Source organism: Pan troglodytes, chromosome 19, assembly GCF_028858775.2.
Source record: "Pan troglodytes isolate AG18354 chromosome 19, NHGRI_mPanTro3-v2.0_pri, whole genome shotgun sequence".
Lineage (NCBI taxonomy): Eukaryota > Metazoa > Chordata > Mammalia > Primates > Hominidae > Pan > Pan troglodytes.
Window position 1 is genome coordinate 52,779,731 of NC_072417.2, and position 21,276 is coordinate 52,801,006.

Consider the following 21,276-nt stretch of genomic DNA (forward strand, 5'->3'; position numbering starts at 1 on the left):
GCTTAGGAAGAAAAATAAATTTTTAAAGATGTTGAGTTGCTGTGAAATTGTTAGAAGGGCTAGAGAGAGATGCCTGCAGGCACTGCAGCCAGGGACAGCGCATCAAATCTTACACAGAATTGGCCCAGGCCAGATGCTGCTGCTGTGTTCCTGGGCGTAGACAGTGTAGCTTGCACCAGATGCTGCAGGCACTAAAGTCTACAGTGAGTGCCTTGGCCACTGCTTTCCGGGATCTTGATCTTGCTGCAGCTGCCATTGTTGCAGCGAGCATTTTCCATCATAGTCCTTGCTTTGCAGCATTAGTTCCTGAATCAAAGTCTGGGACAGGTGTAAATAATGGCAGGGTCAAGGGGCCTCCTAGCTGCAAGGGGGCACTGAGAAGGCAGGCAGCTGGCATTTTTAGCTTATTTAATGGGAGGTAGACCCTACCTTTAACTGAGACTAATAAGGTGGGAAAGTCCCCAGGCTTAGGAAAGAAGGGTTCAAAAGCTAGGTAGTCAGAAAGAATGTCAGAGATCAAGTACTCTTGCCCAGATATAATTCAGCGAACCAGGGCAAAAGAAGAATATTTTTAGCCATGAGGGATTCATCCATCTCATTTGAACAAATATTCAAATGTCCAATTGGATGCTGGTAATTGGCTCAGAATAGAAATACGAAGATAGAAGAAAATGAATAATATAAGAAACAATAGAGAGCAGTGAATGTTGCAGCAGGAAACATTGCATACATAAATGGAAGATATTAACACGGCTGAAGATTCAGAATGTAAGTGTAAAGTAAGAATTCTTGAAAGGAAGGATCGTACTGCCTTGGAACATCTAGGAAATAGCATGGAACTAAAAATTCTAGACCATCTCAGCAAAATCCTGAACTAGGATTGCAGGCATTCAGATATAAAATTCCTCTAAAAATTTCATCTTTGTTGGTGAGGGACTGGGGGGCATGGTTATTTAGTTTGGATGAAGGTTTAATTAAGAGTGTTAGAAATGGCAGGTAACTACTAACCAAGTAGTAAAACATAGTATTCCCAAAATAACAGGGATCAAGGATGATAGTGAGCACAGAAGTAAGCAGGCCAGGAAGGAATAAAGAGAAGTAATATCAAATTAGCAAAAGCGAGGAGAGGAAAAAGATGAAATGAGTAACAAATAGTAAACAAAATCAAGTGGAAACAGTAAAGCCAAATGAGCAGCCCCACAGTAGATACTCATCAGCTAAACTCACCTATTAAAAAACAAAGGTCCAGAATATTAGTGTCAGAGCAAGATGCAAGAACAAAAGCATTGAACAGGACTAAGAGGTACTATATATTGGTAGAAACCAAAAATATAAAGTATAACTGCCTTTAAGCAGCAAAATGCATAGAACAAACACCAGGAACAAAAGAATTTGGTAAGAAACATATTATACTAAGAGATGCTAATTATGTGTCTTTTCTAATTTGACGGGTCAGCTAAGCTAAATTGCCAACTTGGATGCTCACAGGGGCCAGGTGGGTAGCATGAATATGTGAATTATATGGTGAGAGACCAGGGATGGTGGGAATTGCACAGCGAACTGGATAATGCATGTCTTGCCTAAAGGCATTGAAATTCATACATTTTAAAGCACTTTGCCAGCCAAACAAAATATATTTGTAGCTTGCTTGCAGCCTGCCACTTTTCAACCTTTGAAACAAAAAAGCAAAAGTATAGAGGTTAGAAACAACATATGCAACAAATTTATTGCATATGTTGCAAACATATTTATTGTGAAAATGTACAGGGAATGTACATTTTCCCCTAGGTCTAGGGAGTATTTACAGAAGTTGATCATGTCCTTTATCACAGAAAACAAAAAGTGAAATATGAAAATTTTGAGTTTTGTATGCAATAACCTGTCCTGTCAGTCCAGTGAAATTAGTGGTAAAAAAAAGAGATGATTATAACAACAACAACAAAAACTACCTTGGAGTTAAGAGCCACTGTTGTAAAATAATCTCTGCACCAAAAGAAAATCTAGACAAATTATAAACCATCTAGAAATAAAAGAAATAGAAGCATTTTGATATCAAAATTTGTAGAATAGAACTGAATCTATAGTCAGGAAAAAGTATAATCTTAGATGCTTTTATTAGTATAAGAAAAGAAAGACTGAAAATATAAGAGCGAAATATTCAACTTACGAAACTAGAAAAAAGTACAAAATAAAGAGAAAGGTAAAAGCTGAAATGAATGAAATAGAAAATAAAATGGTAGAGAAGATAAATAAGAACAACACTAGTTCTTTGAAAAGGCAAATAATGGAAATTATTCTTGATTAAAGGAAAAAGGAAAAAGTATTAGCAAAGAAGAATCCATTGTTATAGGTATGGAATAAATGAAAAATTAAATCTGCAGCAATACTTGTGAAACTCTGGAGGAAGTGGGCAATTTCCCCTCAAAATATAAACTCACAAATTGTTTTCTAGAAAAAATATAAAACCTGAAGTAGTATTGCTAGTATTTAACATTGTTTTGGTATTGATGCAATAAGGCAAAAACATTTTTTGTTTTAAATACTGAAAAAGAGGAAAATAAACTTGACCTAAGAATAAGAGAATTTGTGATTATATATAAGATAAATATAAAAACAAAATACCTTTTTTCTATGCCATCAATAACTGGTTAGCATTGGAACGTGAAAAAAAATTCAATTCACAAATACCATAAAATATCTAGGAGTAATTTAAACTAGAAAATTATAGGACATAAAGTGAATAAATATTAAATCTTACTGTGGTTCATAAAACAAGACCTGAAATAATGGAGAAACTGCAGTATGTTCCAGGATGGGTAGATATAATGTTATAAAATTATCCTTCCCAAGTAGCCTGCTTAAGAGACTAATTCTCCCCAGAATTTTTCATTAGGAAAAAAGGAAGCTCCTTACATTTAAGTCTTAGAAAGTGTCTTTTTAAACTTGGCATGTTCTTAATAACTTTATTTTTGAATAACGAAGTAATACTTCAGACAAACCTCAATTTTTTCTTTTTCTTTCTTTCTTTTTTTTTTTTTTTGGAGACAGGGCCTCACTCCACTTTCCCAGGCTGGAGTGCAGTGGCATGACCTTGGTTCACTGGAGCCTCATCCTCCAGGGCCCAGGTGATTCTCTCACCTCAGCCTCCCAAGTAGCTAGAACTACAGGTGCACACCACCATGTCCCGCTAAACTTTTTGTATTTTTAGTAGAGACAAGGTTTTGCCGTGTTGCTTAGGCTAGCAGCAAACTCTTGGACTCAAGTAATCTGCCTTCATTGGCCTCCCAAAGTGCTAGGATTACAGGCATGACCCACCACGCCCAACCTCTTCAATTTATTTTAAATTGAGTTTTATAGAGGCCACCTGACAGAATCGGTTTAAAAAAAGATAGACAATTTTGTTTTATTTAGTACTTATTCCATTGGGTATGATCTCATAGTTACAAGTATTGTTGAATTGAGGCTTTGAAAGACTGTATAACAATGCAATAATTGGTTAGGTTGTAGAGATCACAAATGTATACCTACAGGAAGAATGTTTTTAAAAAAACTGACCTAATGTCATATAAGTACGTATTTGTGACTTAGTATAACATTTTCAATGACAGCATAATACCATCATTGGATTCAGAAAGTACTGAGTCTCAAGTAGCTTAGAGGATAGAGGAAAGGGGTGAGGAAAGAGAGAACCAAGGTGATGCATGATACCTGCACTGCCTGTTAAAGAGAGCTTCCAGAAAATGCTTCATCCGCTTGGCCAGAACCTCGCCATCTGGCCACACCCAGCTGCAAAAGAGGTTGGAAGTGTTCTGGAACCACCAAGTGCCCAACAAAAAGTTGAGTTACTGAGGAGGAAAAGAGAACAAATAATGAGGTACAACTAGCCTCTACTTGGACATAGGTAGTACTCTGGGGGAAAACATTATAAAATATGCTGAAATATTAGTATGCTTGTAAACAAATAAAAGTAAATGCCAAAAGAGGTGGTGGTAGAGGTCAGTAGGTATAGGGTGATGAGCAATCAAGTGGCAAAAAAGAAAAACAAAGGTGTTCAACATCAGTAGTAATCAGAGAAATGCACATCAAAAGAAATCACTTTTCAACCTTCAAAAATAATAACTTCCAGTGGTGGTAAGTGTACAGAGAAACAATTACTCCTATATGTCTACCCCTGTGGTGTGTGAATGATTGCAATCTTTTTTATAAAGCAATCCGGCAATAGTTTTGAGATTGAAAATATGTTTCTCTTGAGGAATCCAGGAATTCTGTCTTGTAGACATAAAAGCACAAGTACATACTTAACGTTGCAAATGTAGGAAAAGTTTGCTAATTGCAGTACTTTTTTTGTTCTGGCCCGAATCTAGGAATACTGAATGTCCCTCAGTAGGAATTGGTTAAATAAATTATAGTACAGTCATCCTCAGTATCCTTGGGAGATTCATTCCAGAATCTCCTATGGATACTAACATCCACAGATAACTCAAGTCCCTGATATAAAATGCTATAAAATGGCATAGTATTTGCATTTAAACTACGCACATTCTCCCATATAGTTTAAATGATCTCCAGATTACTTATACTACCTAATACAATGTAAATGCCGTGTCATTTGTTGTTATACTGTATTGTTTAGGGAATAATGACAAGAAAAACATGTCTATATACATTCAGATGTACCCATCCCTTTTTTCCCCAAATATGTTCTATCTGTGGTTGGTAGAATTCTGGGTCGGGAACCCACAAATATGGAAGGCCGACTCTATCATTCTTATGAAATTTTATTAAATAAGAATGATGTCAACCGGGCGTGGTGGCTCACGCTTATAATCCTAGTACTTTGGGAGGCCAAGGCAGGCGGATTGTCTGAGCTCAGGAGTTCGAGACCAGCCTGGGCAACACGGCAAAACCCCATCTCTACTTAAAAAAAAAAAAAAAGACAAAAAATTAGCCAGGTGTGGTGGCACGTGCCTATCGTCCCAGCTACTCGGGAGGCTGAGGCATGAGAATCGCTTGAACCCAGGAAATGGAGGTTGCAGTGAGCTGAGATTGTGCCACTGCACTCCGGCCTGGGTGACAGAGCAAGACTCTTGTCTCAAAAAAAAAAAAAAAAAGATGTAGAGGTAAGAAATATTATTAAAAAGGACAAGTGAGAGCTATTTCCTGAAGCTATGACCAGGATGTATTATCAGGTGACAAATATAACTCACAAGAGAGTGTTTACGCCTTTATGTCATAGTGCCTATGCTGTGATCCCAAACGAAAGGCTAAGCATGTTTGTGTCAACACAGAGAGAATGTATTCTTGGAAGAATACATTCTTTCCAGGCTGTTCATAATGATTATCCCAGGCAAGTAGGGGATTTTGATTATTTTGCTCTTAGAAAGAGCATGTATTGTTTTTATATGTGAGGGCTTAGGGGAGTTTAGTGATTAAAAGTATGAACTTTGGAGCCCGCATTTCCTGAGTTTGAATTCCAGCTGAAGCTGTGTGATCTTGGGCAAGTTATCTCTACTGTGCCTCAGTTTCCTCCTTGGTAAAATATTTGTAGAAACAGGACCTACTGTATGTAGTTTCAAACAAGTCAGTATATGTAAAGTATTTGGTACCGTAGAAGTTCTACATGAGAGTTCTATATAAGAGAGGGCCGGCTTTATTATTTTTAAACATTTTAAGTATTATTATTAAAGTAAGTCAAGGGTAGAGGAAAGGTCATTGTATTCTTTCCGTGGTAAAGTGCTGAACATATTTTCATCAGTCCTAGAGCTTGATTTTGAAGAACATGGTGATGCAGCAAAATATTTCTTAATTATGCCTTTGCCTCGATTTCAGTGGAGTGAAGAAACAGGATCAGCTGGCCTGAGAAAGTGCGAAGCACAGAGTTTTGTATTTAACAGCGAGTGGGCTTTATAGCTGTCTTCACTGTGTTTTTGGAATTGGCTGATTGTCCACAGAATTCACACTGGTTTGATGTCTAAACACTTCAGTGATGCAAAAATCAGTTTGGGAAATAGAGACACTTGAATGAATGGGTTTTGAAATAAAAATCTGTCTTGTCATCCTCCTGAGGTGGAGCAGATTGCATTTTCCAGCTGAGGCTGTGACTCTCCCTTGTCCCACATGCCCTCCTACAGTGTGACTCTGCCACTTCCTCTGTCAAGGGATCTACATCTTGAATTTGGGCAGGCCTAGAACTGCTTCAGCTGGTAGAAGAGGGTGGAAGTGCTCCTCTGACTGCTGAGGCTAAATTATAAAAGGCTGTGCAAGCCCCTCTTGTTTGCGGGGCCACTTGTGCTTGGAGCCGTGAGCCGTTCTGTAATAAGTCCAACCACTGTGAGGCTACCATGCTGGGGAGACTACCACATGGTGCTCCAGCCCACAGTCCGTGGAGCTGTCATCTCAGCCAGGGTTTCGGATGGCAGGAGCCACCTCCTAGTGTCTATGTAAGAATGGCCTAGCCAAGCTCTTCCCAAATTCTTGACCCGCAAAATGATCAGAAAATAAAACGGTTGTGTTAAGTGATGAGGTTATGGGGAAATTTGCTCTGAAACAGTGGTGGCAGGAATGTAAGGGTTAGTAAACAGCAGCGACTCTGTGATGAAGGAATTAATTCGTTCACGTTGGAAAGACCTTTGCAGAGCCAACCTCCACTACTCCTTGCACCCAGATTGATGGTCCCATGAACCAGAAGCATTTGTCTAGTGATAATCACAGGAGTCTTCAAGTGTGGTGTCCTGTTTTGTATTTTTATTTATTTATTTTTTTTGAGGCAGAGTCTCTCTGTGTTGCCCAGGCTGGAGTGCAATGGCACGATCTTGGCTCACTGCAACCTCTGCCTCCCGGGTTCAAGCGATTCTTCTGCCTCAGCCTCCTGAGTAGCTGGGACTACAGGCGTGTGCCACCACACCCAGCTAATTTTGGTATTTTTAGTAGAGGCGGGGTTTCACCATGTTGGTCAGGCTGGTCTCGAACTCCTGACCTCAGGTGATCCACCCTCCTCGGCCTCCCAAAGTGCTGGGATTACAGGCATGAGCCACTGCACCCAGCTTGTGTTTTGTATTTTTTATTTCACGTTGCACTTTAACTACAGACACATCTTGGTGATGTTGTGAATTCAGTTTCAGACCACCACAATAAAATGAATTACATGAGGTTTTTGGTTTCCTGGTGCATACAAAAATTATGTTTACACTGTATTGTAGTCTGTTAAGTGTGCACAATAGCATTACATCTTAAAAAAAGCAATGTACATGCCTTAATTTAAAAAATATTGCTAAAAAATGCTAACGAAGTAAGCCCATTCTGTTGGAGAAATGACACTGATAGACTTGCTTGATGCAGGGTTGCCACAAGCCTTCAATTTGTAAGAAATGTATTATCTGCAAAGCACACCAAAGCAAAGCTCAATAAAGCAAGTGCTTGTATTGTGTCTCATGTATACTAAAAGTATGCCAAATGGTTTACGTGATTTTTGTATGTATGTATCTGCTTATGAGACAGGGTCTCACTCCCGTCGCTCAGGCTGAAGTGCAGTGGTACAATCACAGCTTACTGCAGCCTTGACTTCCCAGGCTCAGGTGATCCTCCCACCTCAGCCTCTCCTGAGTAGCTAGAGCTGCAGGCAGACACCACCACACCTGGGTTTTTTTTGTATTTTCAGTAGAGATGGGTGTCTCACTATGTTGCCCAGGCTGGTTTCAAACTCCTGGGCTCAAGCAGTGCTCCTGCCTTGGCTTCCCAAAGTGCTGGGATTATAGATTATAGGTGTGAGCCACTGAGCCTGGCCAATTTTTGTTTTTAATTGTTGCCTGATGTCCCCTGCTGGGTCCTGAAGTCTTTTGGGTTGGTTTGTTTTCAACTGGCACACTACACCAGTTCTATGTGCTGTATTAATTATACAGGTTTGAGTATCCCTTATCTGAAATGCTTGGGACCAGATGTGTTTTGGACTTTGGATATTTTTTTTTTTTGTATTTTGGAATACTTGCATTATACTTAGCAATTGAGCATCCCTAATCTGGAAATCTGAAATACTCCAATGAGTGTTTCCTTTTATGGTCATGTCAGCACTTAGAATGTTTAGGGTTTTGTATTTTTTTCTGAATTAGGGATGCTCAACCCGTACCAGTATACTACACCAGGGAACTGACTCGGCATTGGTCAGACCACATTTTGAACACTTTTTGGTTGACTTCCCAGCATTTAACCCCGTCTTCTCCCAGGAATTCTCTTTAGCTAATTCCCACTTTAAAGTGAGTCAGCATATCACCCTGGTCTCAGTGAGTCAAGGATGGCAGAGACTCAATCAGAATGAGTGTTGAGTAGATGTTTTTTGGGGTGCCTGGGAGAGAGTCCCCGCTCTTTGCTGGATTTGATGGTGTGCAGATGTGAGCCCTGGAGCTGCGAGTACCATCACATAGCCATGAGGGCAGGCAGCTTATTGATGAAGGTGACCTGTGGAGGAAGGGAGGAGCAGAAGATGGAGAGAAATTGACCCTGAGAGAACATCTTTCAATTGAGCCAGACCTGAAGTTGGACTTGATCCTAGACTTTCAGTTATGTGAGTCAAAACCTCTTTTTATTGTTGTAAGCTTGAGTTGGGTTTTCTCTTGCAACCAAGAGATTTTTAACTCACAGAAACCCACATCTGCAGTGTTTCTGAGATTCTGGATAATATTTCAGAGGGACCTTGGTAAATCAGAAGCTCTCTAGGCAGTTTATCCAATGAATGGACCCCAGGACCTATGAGGCCTGGTGGGAAGAATTAGGAATGTTTTGAGTGAAGATTCAGAAGACCAATGGGGAAACAAAGCTGCCTGCAGACATTCAAATGTCACGTGGAAGAGGCAATAAATTTGTTCTATGTGGTTCCAGAGTGTTTCAGAACTGGAACCGGTGTGTGCCATGTTAATGAAGATATAGAATTCAGCCTCATATAAGGAAGGATTATCCAACTATTTGAGCTGCTCAACAGTGGAAGGGGCTGTCTAGTGGTGGGTTTCCTTTTACTGAAGATATTCAATGGTAACTGGAACATGAGAGTTTAGTAGATGGCAACAGAAGTTGGATGCTATTGATGCCACTTTGAATGAAAAATTAGGTTATATGATTTCTGTTTCTTCCAGTTCTGAAATAACGTGATTTTGTATTTCCTTAGGTGTCAAAAGACATCCTTTTTTTTTTTCTTTTTTTTTCTTTTTTTTGGGACAGAGTCTCACTTTGTCACCCAGGCTGGAGTGCAGTGGTGTGATCTCGGCTCACTGCAGCCTCTGCCTCCTGGATTCAAGTGATTCTCCTGTCTAAGCCTCCGGAGTAGCTGGGATACAGGTGCGCACCACCACGCCTGGCTAATTTTTGTATTTTTAGTAGAGACGGGATTTCACCATGTTGGTTAGGCTGATCTCGAATTCCTGACCTCAGGTGATATTCCTGACCTCAGGTGATCTGCCTGCCTTGGCCTCCCAAAGTGCTGAGATTACAGGCGTGAGCCACCGTGCCCGGCTTGTATTAGAAGACATACTTATGATGTGACCATTGGGCAAATTATGAAGTCTCTCAGACTTTGTTTCTTTATCTGTAAAATAACAATAATAATACTTTTATGAACTGAGTTTTGTGAGCCTCAAGTTAATGTATGTGAAAGTGCTTACAAAACCAAAGTGCTACACAAAGGTAAAGTGCTGTTATCCTTCCTACATAGTAAAGTCCGATTCAAAGGATACGGACGATTCCTTAAAGTTCTTTGTGTGTTTTGACCCATGGGTGGTTTGAAAAAACAACTCCCACCCCCAAAGTGATATTAATAGAAATAAATAGGATTTTGCGTGCCCAGTCCATCTAATTCTCTAATTTCTCCAGTTACAAATTCAGGTGAATTTATTATGTTTTCCTGGTGGAACTTGGAAGTTTCTCAGTGATCTCTGTGAGCCATAACTGTAGGAAGTCAGGGCCTGATTATGATCTAGACTAGACTAGGTGGTTCTCACTTGCATCGAGCCTCACTAACCTGGAGGTTAGCTTTTCCCATCTGTCCTGAAAGTAAGGCTGCACGTGAATATGGCAGATCTTTTAGTTCAGTAAAGCCTGCACCCTCAGCTCCTGGTGCCTGGAGACTGTGGGCTTTATTTTCCCACAGTGCTGCTGGGAGATTTCTGTTCAGAGGTGCCAAGCTCTCTAGTTAGGCAATGAGGATTTCATTTGGCCCACACAATGGGCAAGGAAGCTAAGGCGCAGTATGCAGAGAGAATTCTGGGACGAAGCGCTCCTCCAGCCACTTCAGTTTCAATGGAAATTTGATGTCCCTGCCTGCTTTGCACTTTTCAAATGGCCTGTCAGGAGTTGCCCTCCCAGAGCTGCTTGGCATTCTGGCTTCTCCTGGAGATGACTAATGGCAGCTGGTTGTGTGGGCCGCCTGCTAGAAGCTAGTCAGACCATACCATTATCTCTCCTCAGAAACACTGAGGCTTTGTCTGCTGCCCTATCTCCCCTGCATCCTGACACAGAGCGGTCACTGTGTCCTCTCCAGGCCTGAGCCCCTTCTTAGTGTTAGGGGGCTTTTGTTCAGAAGCTTTATTGTCCCCCTCTTTCTGGAGTGCTGTTCATAGTGGCCGTGGTACAGCATGAGTATTTGGGAAACAGGAGGAGTAGATTTACAAGCATTTTGAATTCTAATCCAATTTGCTGAGCAAGTGGAGTGTGAGGAAAATTAATTTTGCATTCTTCCCAAAAAAAGTAAAATGGAGATGAGATAGAAAATGTTTATCCCTTTACAAAAATCATCTTTACACATTGACACTGCTGTTTGCTTTTAACAAAGGAAGTAAAATGGGTGAGTAATTTGGTTCATTTGCATGAGTGTAGGACTCTTTTGTGTTTTTTTCCCTCCATTTGATTTGCAAAGACAATTTCTATTGACTTTTAGTACAAGTTAGGTATGAATCTCTAGAAAGCACACCACTGAGACGACCCAAAAGACAGTCCAGCTGTGGAAAAAACTACTTTTCTGTCATAGTCAAGGTGGGGCCCCAAGATTTGATAACAGACTTAGTTCCTTATGGCTGTGCATCTGCTTGCTGAATTGCCTCAAACTTCTGTTATCTCATTTGTTCTAAGTCCAAAGGATCAGTGCTGCCTATAAAACTGACGGATTGCTAATTGCCTGTTTCCACACTGTACTCATAAACATTCATATTTCTTTTTCCTAATTTTCATTATCAAAGTAGTATATACAGGGGTTAAAATAATGAACCAGGACAAGGAGCTTATTATGAAAAGCAAGACTGCTGCTGCCCTGCTGCCCTACCCCTTCCCATTTCTTGTCCCTCTTCTCAAAGGTAACCACTTTATTATGCTTTTACTGCCTTCTAAAAAAATAAACACTCTTTTTTAAAGAGCAGTTTTAGGCACAGCAAAATTGAGTGAAAAGTACAAGTTTTCCTATAGTGTACTCCTGTTCCCAAACACACTCAGCCTCCTCATTATCAACATCTTCCAATCAGTGAACCCACACCGATGTAACATTGCTCAGAGTCCGTGGTTTACATTGAGGTTCACTCTTGGCATTGTGCATTCTGTAGGTTTGGATAAATGTATACTGCCATGTATCCAAGTTTTTTGTAGAGACAGGGCCTTGCTGTCTTGCCCAGGCTGGTCTGGAACTCCTGGCTTCAAGCAATTCTCCCACCTTGCCTCCCTCCCTTGGGGGTGGGGGATGAATGGGCAGGCACAGTGGCTCACCTGTGCCTGGCTCTACTTATTCATTCCTCCCTCCCCCCAACCCCTGGCAACCATTGATCTTTTTGCTTTAGCAAGCAAAAGGACCATAGTTTTACAAAACTACGGTCTCTGTAGTTTTGTCTTTTGCAGAATGTCATAGTTGGAATCATACTGTGTGTAGCTTTTTCAGACTGCTTCTTTAACTTAGTAAATGCTTCATTTAAGGTTCCTCCATGTCTTTTCATGGCTTAATAGTTATTTCATTTTAAGGGGTGGATGATACTAATATTCCGTTATCTGGGTGTACCACAGTTGATTGCTTCCAAGTTTTGGCAGTTATGAGTAAAGCTGCTGTAAAGATCCATGTGCAAGTTTTTGTGTGGACATATGTTTTTGACTCATTTGGCTAAATACCAAGGAGTGCTATTGCTGGATCATAGAGAACAAGTATGTTTACTTTTCTAAGAAACCACCAAACTGTCTTCCAGCGTGGCTGAATTATTTTGCATTCCTACCAGCAATGAGTCCCTGTTGCTTCACATCCTCACCAGTATTTGGTGTTCTTATTGTTTTGGATTTTAGCCATTCTAATAGTTGTGTAGTGATATCTCACTTTTGTGTTAATTTGAAATTCCCTAGGGATGTATGATGTGGAGCATCTTTTTTTTTTTTTTTTAATTATACTTTAAGTTCTGGGGTACATGTGCAGAATGTGCAGGTTTGTTACATAGGTATGCACATACCATGATGGTTTGTTGCACCCATCATCAACCTGTCATCTACATTAGGTATTTCTCCTAATGCTATCCCTTCCCTAGCCCCCCACCCACTGACAAGCCCTGGTGTGTGATGTTCCCCTCCCTGTGTCCATGTGTTCTCATTGTTCAGCTCCTACTTAAGGAGAGAGAACATGCCATGTTTGGTTTTCTGTATATACCCCTTAATGGGATTGCTGGGTCAAATGGTATTTCTAGTTCTAGATCCATGAGGAATTGCCACACTGTCTGATGTGGAGCAGCTTTTCATAGCTCATTTTCCATCTGTATTTCTTCTTCGGTGAGTTGTCTATTCAGATGTTTTTCCATTTTTAGTCAGGTGTTTCATTTTCCATTTTTTCTTTATTGAGACAGTGTCTCACTCTGTTGTGCAGGCTGGAGTGCAGTGGTGCAATTACGACTCACTGCAGCCTTCACCTCCTGGGCTCAAGTGATCCTCCTTCTTCAGTCTCCTGAGTAGCTGGGACTACAAGTGTAAGCCACCATGCCCAGCTAATTTTTGATTTTTTTGATGAGACGAGTCTCACTATGCAGGGAGACCCCTTGAGACAGGGGTCTCAAGGCTGCCCAGACTGGTCTTGAACTCCTGGACACAGGTGATCCTCCCGCCCTGGCCTCCCAAAGTGCTGTGCTGGGATTACAGGTGTGAGCCATTACACCGAGCCCTCATTATCTTATTGTTGAGTTTTGAGAATTCTTTGTATATTTTGGATAACAGTCCTTTATCGGATATGTCTTTTGCACATATTTTCTCCCAGCCTGTGGCTTGTGTTCTCATTCTTTTGATGTTGCTATTTTTTTTCCCAATTTTGTTGATTCCTCTTATGATAGATGAGGATTTAACACATGTCCCTGCAACCCCCTCCTAGTGTCATAATATCACTGTTTTTAGTTTCTTTCTTGGTTATTGCTTTTAGTAATGTATTTCATCTTTATTTCTTGTCTTGTCAACTGTATATAGTATCTTTGACACCCTATTTGTAAGGTGAGGGTGGATATTATTGCTGCCATCCTTTTTGCCTACTCTCTCTGCTTTCTCTTCTACCTCCCAGTTTCTTTCATCTGTACTTTACCTTTTTCACTAGCAAGGATGACAGTATTCATATGTTCTAGAAAATAGTCTTGCATGTTCTGTGTGTAGTATGGATATTATTGTGACTACATATATATTGTGCCCTGCAGAGTGAAGTTATGTGCTGTGATTTTGTTATCTGTCTTATACAGCTTATTTTTATGAAGTTTCTTGTTTTGTTACTATTTTTGTTACAGGAAAGGGGGCCCGATCCAGACCTTAAGAGAGGATTCTTGGATCTCGCACAGGAAAGAATTCAGGGCAAGTCCACAGTGCAAAGTGAAAGCAAGTTTAGTAAGAAAGTAAAGGAATAAAAGAATGGCTACTCCATAGAGCAGCCCTGAGGGCTGCTGGTTGCCCATTTTTATGGTTATTTTTTAATGATATGCTAAACAAGGGGTGGATTATTCATGCCTCCCCTTTTTAGACCATATAGGGTAATTTCCTGAAGTTGCTATGACATTTGTAAACTGTCATGGCGCTGGCAGGAGTGTAGTAGTGAGGACGACCAGAGGTCACTCTTGTGGCCATGTTGGTTTTGGTAGGATTTAGCCAGCTTCTTTACTGCAGCCTGTTATATCAGCAAGGTCTTTATGACCTGTATCTTGTGCCAACCTGTTACTTCATCCTGTAACTTAGAATGCCTTAACTGGGAATACAGCCTAGTAGGTTTCAGCCTCATTTTACCCAGCTCCTATTCAAGATGGAGTTGTTATGGTTCACATGCCTCTGACATTTCCCCCCTCCCTTTTATAAGAGAACGCTTAATCCTAAGAGTTGCGGAGGGATGAAGATTCATCTTCTGTAACTCCTTCAGGCTGAATAGAGGTGATGATATTCCTGCCTAACTATTAGGGTCTCTTACATTCAGAGTAGAGAGGAACATAGTCAGAAAGCATCAGTATGGTAAGGTCCATTCATAACTCTTGAGTTTCGACAGAGGGTGGTATCTGGAAGATGAATTAAGAGTTTAAGAAAACATTCAGTAAGCTTGTCCTGTATTCCTACACAAAAAGTATAACAGCAATATATTCCACAAGAGTAAAGCAAAATAAGTAAAGTTATTCCAAGTAAACTAAATTAGAAGACTTTCCATGAACTGGGCAACTGTTGGAATTAAGCTGATATAGGGTTGTTAGCTGATTGTAATGTGCCCAGAATTAGAATACTAATCCAGATTTTTACATTATCCATCCCTCTTGTTTCTTCTGAGCAGCAGTCAGAGATCACTGGTAGGTTCACAGGAATAAGCAGGTGTAGACTAAATTGCAGAAACAAACTGAAAAACAGATGAGACTAGAATTTAATAACAGGTGTACCATAGTTCTTGAAACATATTTCTCTCTCCAGTTTTCCATTTTTACGAAAGACAAATTATGGTAAGACTGATTTGTTTTATTATACTTGGCCTGATTATTTGTATAAAGTGCAGCAAGAATAATTATTTTTCACATAGGCTTTTTAATTGGCTTTAGTGAACTCTGTTTTGTAAGGGATCTCAGATAAGACTTTTTAAAAGCTGAGCCCCATCATGGGTTTGTACCCTCAAATACCTATGAGTTGGGTAAATTCCTTTCTTTTTGAGGTCCCAGGATAACTTGGGGCTCTTCGACCTGTGAGAAAGTGACATTCTTTACTTACCCCAAGTCAGAAACCTTGAACAGGGACTGTTGTAGACAAGGTGTGAGGCCAGTTCCACACAGGCTTTTATTGGCTCTATAAGTCAAGTTTAATTCCTTAAAGGAAAACACACCATTCCAATCAAAACCTTGGTAACATAACCAATTTCTCCAATTGTGTTCTGTTAGAAAAGAGAACGGATTTTTTTTTTTTTTTTTTTTTTTTTGAGACAGAGTCTTGCTCTGTCACCAGGCTGGAGTGCAGTGACATGATCTTGGCTCACTGCAACCTCTGCCTCCCAGGTTCAAGCGATTCCCCTGCCTCAGCCCCCTGAGTAGCTGGGACTACAGGCGGTGCCACCACGCCTAGCTACTTTTTTGTATTTTAGTAGAGATGGGGTTTCACCATGTTGGCTAGGATGGTCTCGATCTCCTGACCACGAGACCCACCTGCCTCGGCCTCCCAAAGTGCTGGGATTACAGGTGTGAGCCACCGTGCCCAGCCAAGAAAACAGATTCTTATTGCACCTTTGCAAATAACTATTTTGCTGTAAGTTAAGAATACTCACAACTAGTTGCCAAATTCTGGAGAAATCAGGTAGAGAGAAACAAATATGCTCAGAATTTTGTGCATAGGAGTATATAAGCTGTTAAGAGCTATAATATAAATAGCTCAAAAGGAAAGTTTCCTTGACTCTGAAAAACAAAGGATCAGTAGTGTTTTATGCAAAGTTTGAAATATTACTTCCGTTTTTTATTGGTTCAGTGAATTTAGGTAACTCCTGTTTTGCTTGATATTCATGAACATTTCATCTCTCCATGAGAGTCCTGAAAGTTTTTCCTCTATTCTGTTGTTACGCTCTCCAAAGTTACAAGAAAACATGCATTGAAGAACACCTGTTAGAGTTCTATAATTGATTATAAACCACCTTCTAAAGAAGATTAAAACAAGACAGTCATCTCTGGATGATAAAAAGCTTTAGGACAGCCACTATTAAAGCCACAATTGATAAGGAAATTTTGTTACTTCTGTGATACACAGAATTTTACATAACAATTATAATTATTAATAACACAATAATATTAGAATTATAGGAGTTTCCCATAACTTTAGAATATACCAATAACACATTTATGTAAATATAGTCCAAAGAAAGCAAAACACCATTTGACATTCGATTATGCTTCCTGTATGATTTTTATATCAAATAAGCCAAATGTCACTGTTGTATTAGTGCATTATAGATATAAAACCCAATTTTTTTTTTTTTGAGACGGAGTCTTGCTCTGTCACCCAGTCTGGAGTGTAGTGACGCTATCTTGGCTCACTGCAACCTCTGCCTCCCGGGTTCAAACAGTTCTCCTGCCTCAACCTCCTGAGTAGCTGAGACTACAGGCACCAGCCACCACACCCGGCTAATTTTTAGTATTTTTACTAGAGATAGAGTTTTGCCAATTCTTAATAAAACCTTATAAATAAATCTTTCCAATCTTAATCAGTTTGACCATAAGGTAAGATTCTCATAAACTTTTTATAACCCTTTACAAGTTTTTGTTAAAGAGCAGGTCATAAGCAGGTTTTTGCTCTAAGAAACCAATTTTAATTTATAGAAAAACTGAATAATACCCCTTTAATTTAGCCAATGTCCACACACAGAATCTCTTTTACAATTAATTTTTTACAAACCTTCCACAACTGTTCAAACCTTTAGCTTTATTCTAACTTAAAGCAATTCTTTAACCCTTTAGGCAAAAAACCCATATTCCCATGCCTTCTTAGAATCTTTTACCAAAAATATATTCTACTTTCCTTACACACCTTACAGGTAAAACTATTTCTTCAATAGTCTCAATTACATGTTACAATGTTAACTTTTAGCGACTTTTACTTTTGGTGAAAACCCTGGTTAGTAAGCAATTTTAATTGTGTATTAGGTGTGGAGCCTAGCCTAGGACACGCCAGGCAGAAGTGCAGATAAGGGCTGACTCTCCAGCATAGCTAGGGGGCATGGCTAACTCCACATGTCCCCAGGCCTTACCTTACTTAAGCAGGCAAGTTATACAGTAAGAGTCATAGTGGCATTTTATGACGCATTTAGGAGGCCTAACAACCTTTGAATTGTGCAACATTTCTTGCATAAATTTTCTTTCAAAAATCCTTTCACGACTTACACAGACCATCTGAGACATTCTTGGACTTTCTGACTTGCCCTAAACATCCCTCCTTTTAAACAACCATTTTATTTTAGGAGAAGAATTTACCATACCAAGATCTTTTCTTATATAAAATCTTTCTTTATAATCATCTTTGTATAGCTAGGGGGCATGGCCAATTCCACATGTCCCCAGGCCTTATCTAGAATCTAATGGCTTTAAGGCAGGTAAATTGAACAATTTTTAAAAGTTAAACAGTTTATGACCTTAAAGCATTTAACAAACTTAATATCTGACCTGCATAATTTAGACTGAATGTTTTTATTTTATCAGTAATTTTTAAAGCTGCTTGTATTTCCCAAAGATTACTAAGATTACATGAACTAAAAGGCATTACAGTTTTTATTTTGCTTTCAAAATATTTGATTTAAGCACTTATTTTTGTTTCAGCCAATTAGACTTCTTTTATATAAACATTACACATAATATGTATATAGCTACACAGAAAGAAGAATATTACTACAGTAGTTGTAAGATTTTTCATTTGCCAGTTTTTAAGTTTCTTAATTGGATTACTGGCTTTAAGGTGGAGCTGTTGGAAGAACAGGGCCAGGAAAGGGGGTCTCTGGTGCCTCCTGTTTTTCCCAGGGAGTTCAGGCTGTTAGAGCTTGAATATCTGCTTTTAATTGAACTGATTTTAACCATAGCACTCTTTAATGAAGTCTTTTTAGAATTTCTTATGCCAAACAGCCAATATTTCTGGCTTTTGAACTTTACCTAAGGTAACGTCCAAGGTGCTTAGAGAAAGGAAAATTTAAGACAGTCCATGGAGGAGAAGAGAATAGACAAGGTCACACAGATATTAAACCAGAAACGACTTCCTAGGGAAGGAATCAAACCCAAACTGCCACTGTGAAAGTGCAAAACCCTGGCTTCTGAGCTACAGCACGGGACAGTCTCTGTTTCCTTTCCTAGAAGGAATTTAGTTAATTTTGAGCTTGCAAAGGCCTTTAACTAATATGATTTTTAGATCTAACTATGACATGAACCCTAAAATTCCTGTTCCCTGGAAGGCAGAGACCAAAAGTACTGCCACATGGTTACAAGGTCAAGCTCCCAAGGACATAAACAAGGTGGAGACTTCATCCACTTTTTTGTTTGTTTCAGGGACCTGTAGCCAAGTTTGTTACTGACCAGCTTGCTGGCTCATCTTGAAAAGTGGGCCTGCAGGTATTCTAAGCCCGTGTTTTATCCTAAAGCACCCCTTGACACGGAAAAAGAAATTCATAGCACAAAATACACCAGCTTAAGACTAGCCTTAGAATTTTTTTTTGCATTAATCAAAACATTACAGAGGAGATAAATACTGATTTTCCCCCCCATTCATTCAACTGTTTGCATAGAGAGTGAGAAGCTAGAAATCTGACTGGCAAGAAATTCTTACCCTTTGGCCAGCATGCCAGGCTTCTGGGTTCCCTTTCCCTGAGTGGCACTAGTGATCTGGCTTGCAGCACCATTGCCCTGGGGGCCAAGCCTCATCATAAAGGAAAATTACTTTTTTTTGTTCTGGCCAGAGCAAAATACATGTGATAAAACATAGACATTAGCCACTCTGCTTAACACCCAATATCAAACTGGTGAGGCTTAAATATGCCCCCAAATGGGCCCTGCCATCTTTAATCCAGCCTCAGACTTACGTGGCCTCTGGGCAAGATGGTTGCCCTGAGTAACAGAAAAGATAGGAAAGGAAAAGTAGAGAGAGAAAAGCATTGCCTGTAGCAGGGTGGGGAAAGCGAAATGATCAGGGAGGTCAGAGAAAGACCCACCCATTGCAGTGACATTGAAAAGTTCAGGTGGCTGCTTCTCAGTAGCAAAGGGATCTTTTCCAGCCATCCCATCAGCTCTTAAGTTTCCCCTTTTAGGGAAGAAAAAGTTCCCCATGTCCCATAGTCCTGTACATACCTGACTCTGTCTCCCACAGCCATTAGCAAAGAGTGCAAGGCAGATTAATCCAAAGAGAATAGCAGTTAACATCCCATAGTGCCAAACCTGTTCTTACCCAAGAAGGCCTTTACTGAGACGGGCCTCTAACCCCCTAAATCTTAGAAGGGACTCTATCCCTTATAAGTTGGACCTCTAACCCTTGCCTTTTATTAAGAGGGGCACTTTGTCCTCTTGAATCAGAGACTAATTTTTCAGACTTGTTTCATGGATATCATTTTGAGACTTCTCTTGACTGGTTTCCTGTAATAGAGCCACTGCTTCCTCTTCCTCTTTGGTTTCCTCCCTTGTTTTTCTGGAACACATCCTCAAATAACTTCCTTAGAAAGGGTATTAACAGTTTAATTTTCTCAGTTTTTGCATGCTTTAAAATGTATTCTACCTCTGTGATTGATTTATAGTTCATCTGGGTAGAGAAATCTAGGTTGAAAGTCATTTTCCCTCCGAACTTTGAAGGCGTCTGCTTTGTTGCCTTCTGGGCTACATATGTGGTAATGGGATTGCAGGATCTTACGGTAGCTCTTTTTTTTTTTTTTTTTTGAAACAGAGTCTTACTCTGTTGCCCAGGCTGGAGTGCAGTAGTCTGATTTCGGCTCACTGCACCCTTCGTCTCCTGGGTTCAAGCAATTCTCCTGCCTCAGCCTCCCAAGTAGCTGGAGTTACAGGCATGTGCTGTGGCGCCCAGCTAATTTTTGTATTTTTAGTAGAGACAGGGTTTTGCCATGTTGGCCAGGCTGGTCTTGAACTCCTGACCTCAGGTGATCCACCTGCCTCGGCCTCCCAAAGTGCTGGAATTACAGGCGTGAGCCACCGTGCTGGGTTTTTTTTTTTTTTTTTAAATAGAGACAGGGTCTTTCTCTGGTCACCCAGGCTGGAGTACAGTGGTGTAATCTCAGCTCACTGCAGCCTCAAACTCCTGGGCTCAAGTGATCCTCCTACCTCATCCTTCCAAGTGGCTGGGACCACAGGTGCATGCCCCCATTCCCAGGCTAATGTTTAAATATTTTTGTGTAGAGATAGGGTCTCACTATGTTGCCCAGGCTGTTGTTGAACTCCTAGTCTCTAGTGATCCTACTGCCGTGGCCTTATTTTTAACTTTTTGAGGAAACTCCATACTGTTCTCCATAATGGTTGTACTGATTGACATTCTCACCAACAGTGTACAGGGGTTCCCTTTTCTCCATATCCTCACCAATACTTGTTATCTTGTGTCTTATTTTATTTTATTTTATTTTTTGAGACAGAGTCTCGCTCTGTTGCCCAGGCTGGCGTGCGGTGGCGTGATCTTGGCTCACTGCAACCTCCGCCTCCCGGCTTTAAGTGATTCTCTTGCCTCAGCCTCCTGAGTAGCTGGGACTACAGACGTTTATGGCACCACCGCCCGGCTAATTTTTGCATTTTTAGTAGAGATGGCGTTTCACCACGTTGGCCAGGATGGTCTCGATCTCCTGACCTTGTGATCCACCCGCCTTGACCTCCCAAATGTAGTACCCATTCTAACAGAAGTGATATCTCATTGTGGTTTTAATTTGCATTTCCCTGATGATTAGTGCATTTTTTTCATATACAGTTTGGCTAACTCCTGTTTTCTAATTTATTGCACAAATGTAATCATAAAAGAGAAACAGGAACATTACTCACAGACCAACCAGCTTAATACTCAGCTGTTCTCAATATCGTGTGTTCTGTTATAGTTTGTGAATGCTTATTTTATATGAATTCTATGAATGCTTAATTTGATGTACTCGTGATTGACCACAGTATAATTTTTCATTGGCATTTAAAAAATGTCACACTTCAAACATGTTTCTTCTTTATGATTGTGTTAATCTTCATAATTATGAGATGGAGCTTGCTTTTTATGTTAACTTCTTGGAGTCAGCCAGCCTCAGGAGGATGGTACACATAAGTGATGACGGGGTGGGAGCAGCACAAAAGATCC

General features: G+C 40.1%; 1 protein-coding gene across 33 annotated transcripts in view; it reads left to right on the top strand.

Moving 5' to 3' along the window:
* SPECC1 (sperm antigen with calponin homology and coiled-coil domains 1) overlaps positions 1-21,276 on the top strand; it is a 310,582-nt gene that overhangs the window by 169,722 nt on the left and 119,584 nt on the right. Inside the window, exon 1 of one of the 33 annotated variants that reach the window (XM_063798922.1) lies at positions 6,958-8,990. The exons of the other annotated variants lie outside the window; for them this stretch is intronic. The gene's annotated coding sequence lies outside the window, so the exon portion shown is untranslated. Of the gene's footprint in view, positions 1-6,957; positions 8,991-21,276 lie in introns of those variants that run through there. 33 annotated transcript variants of the gene reach the window in all.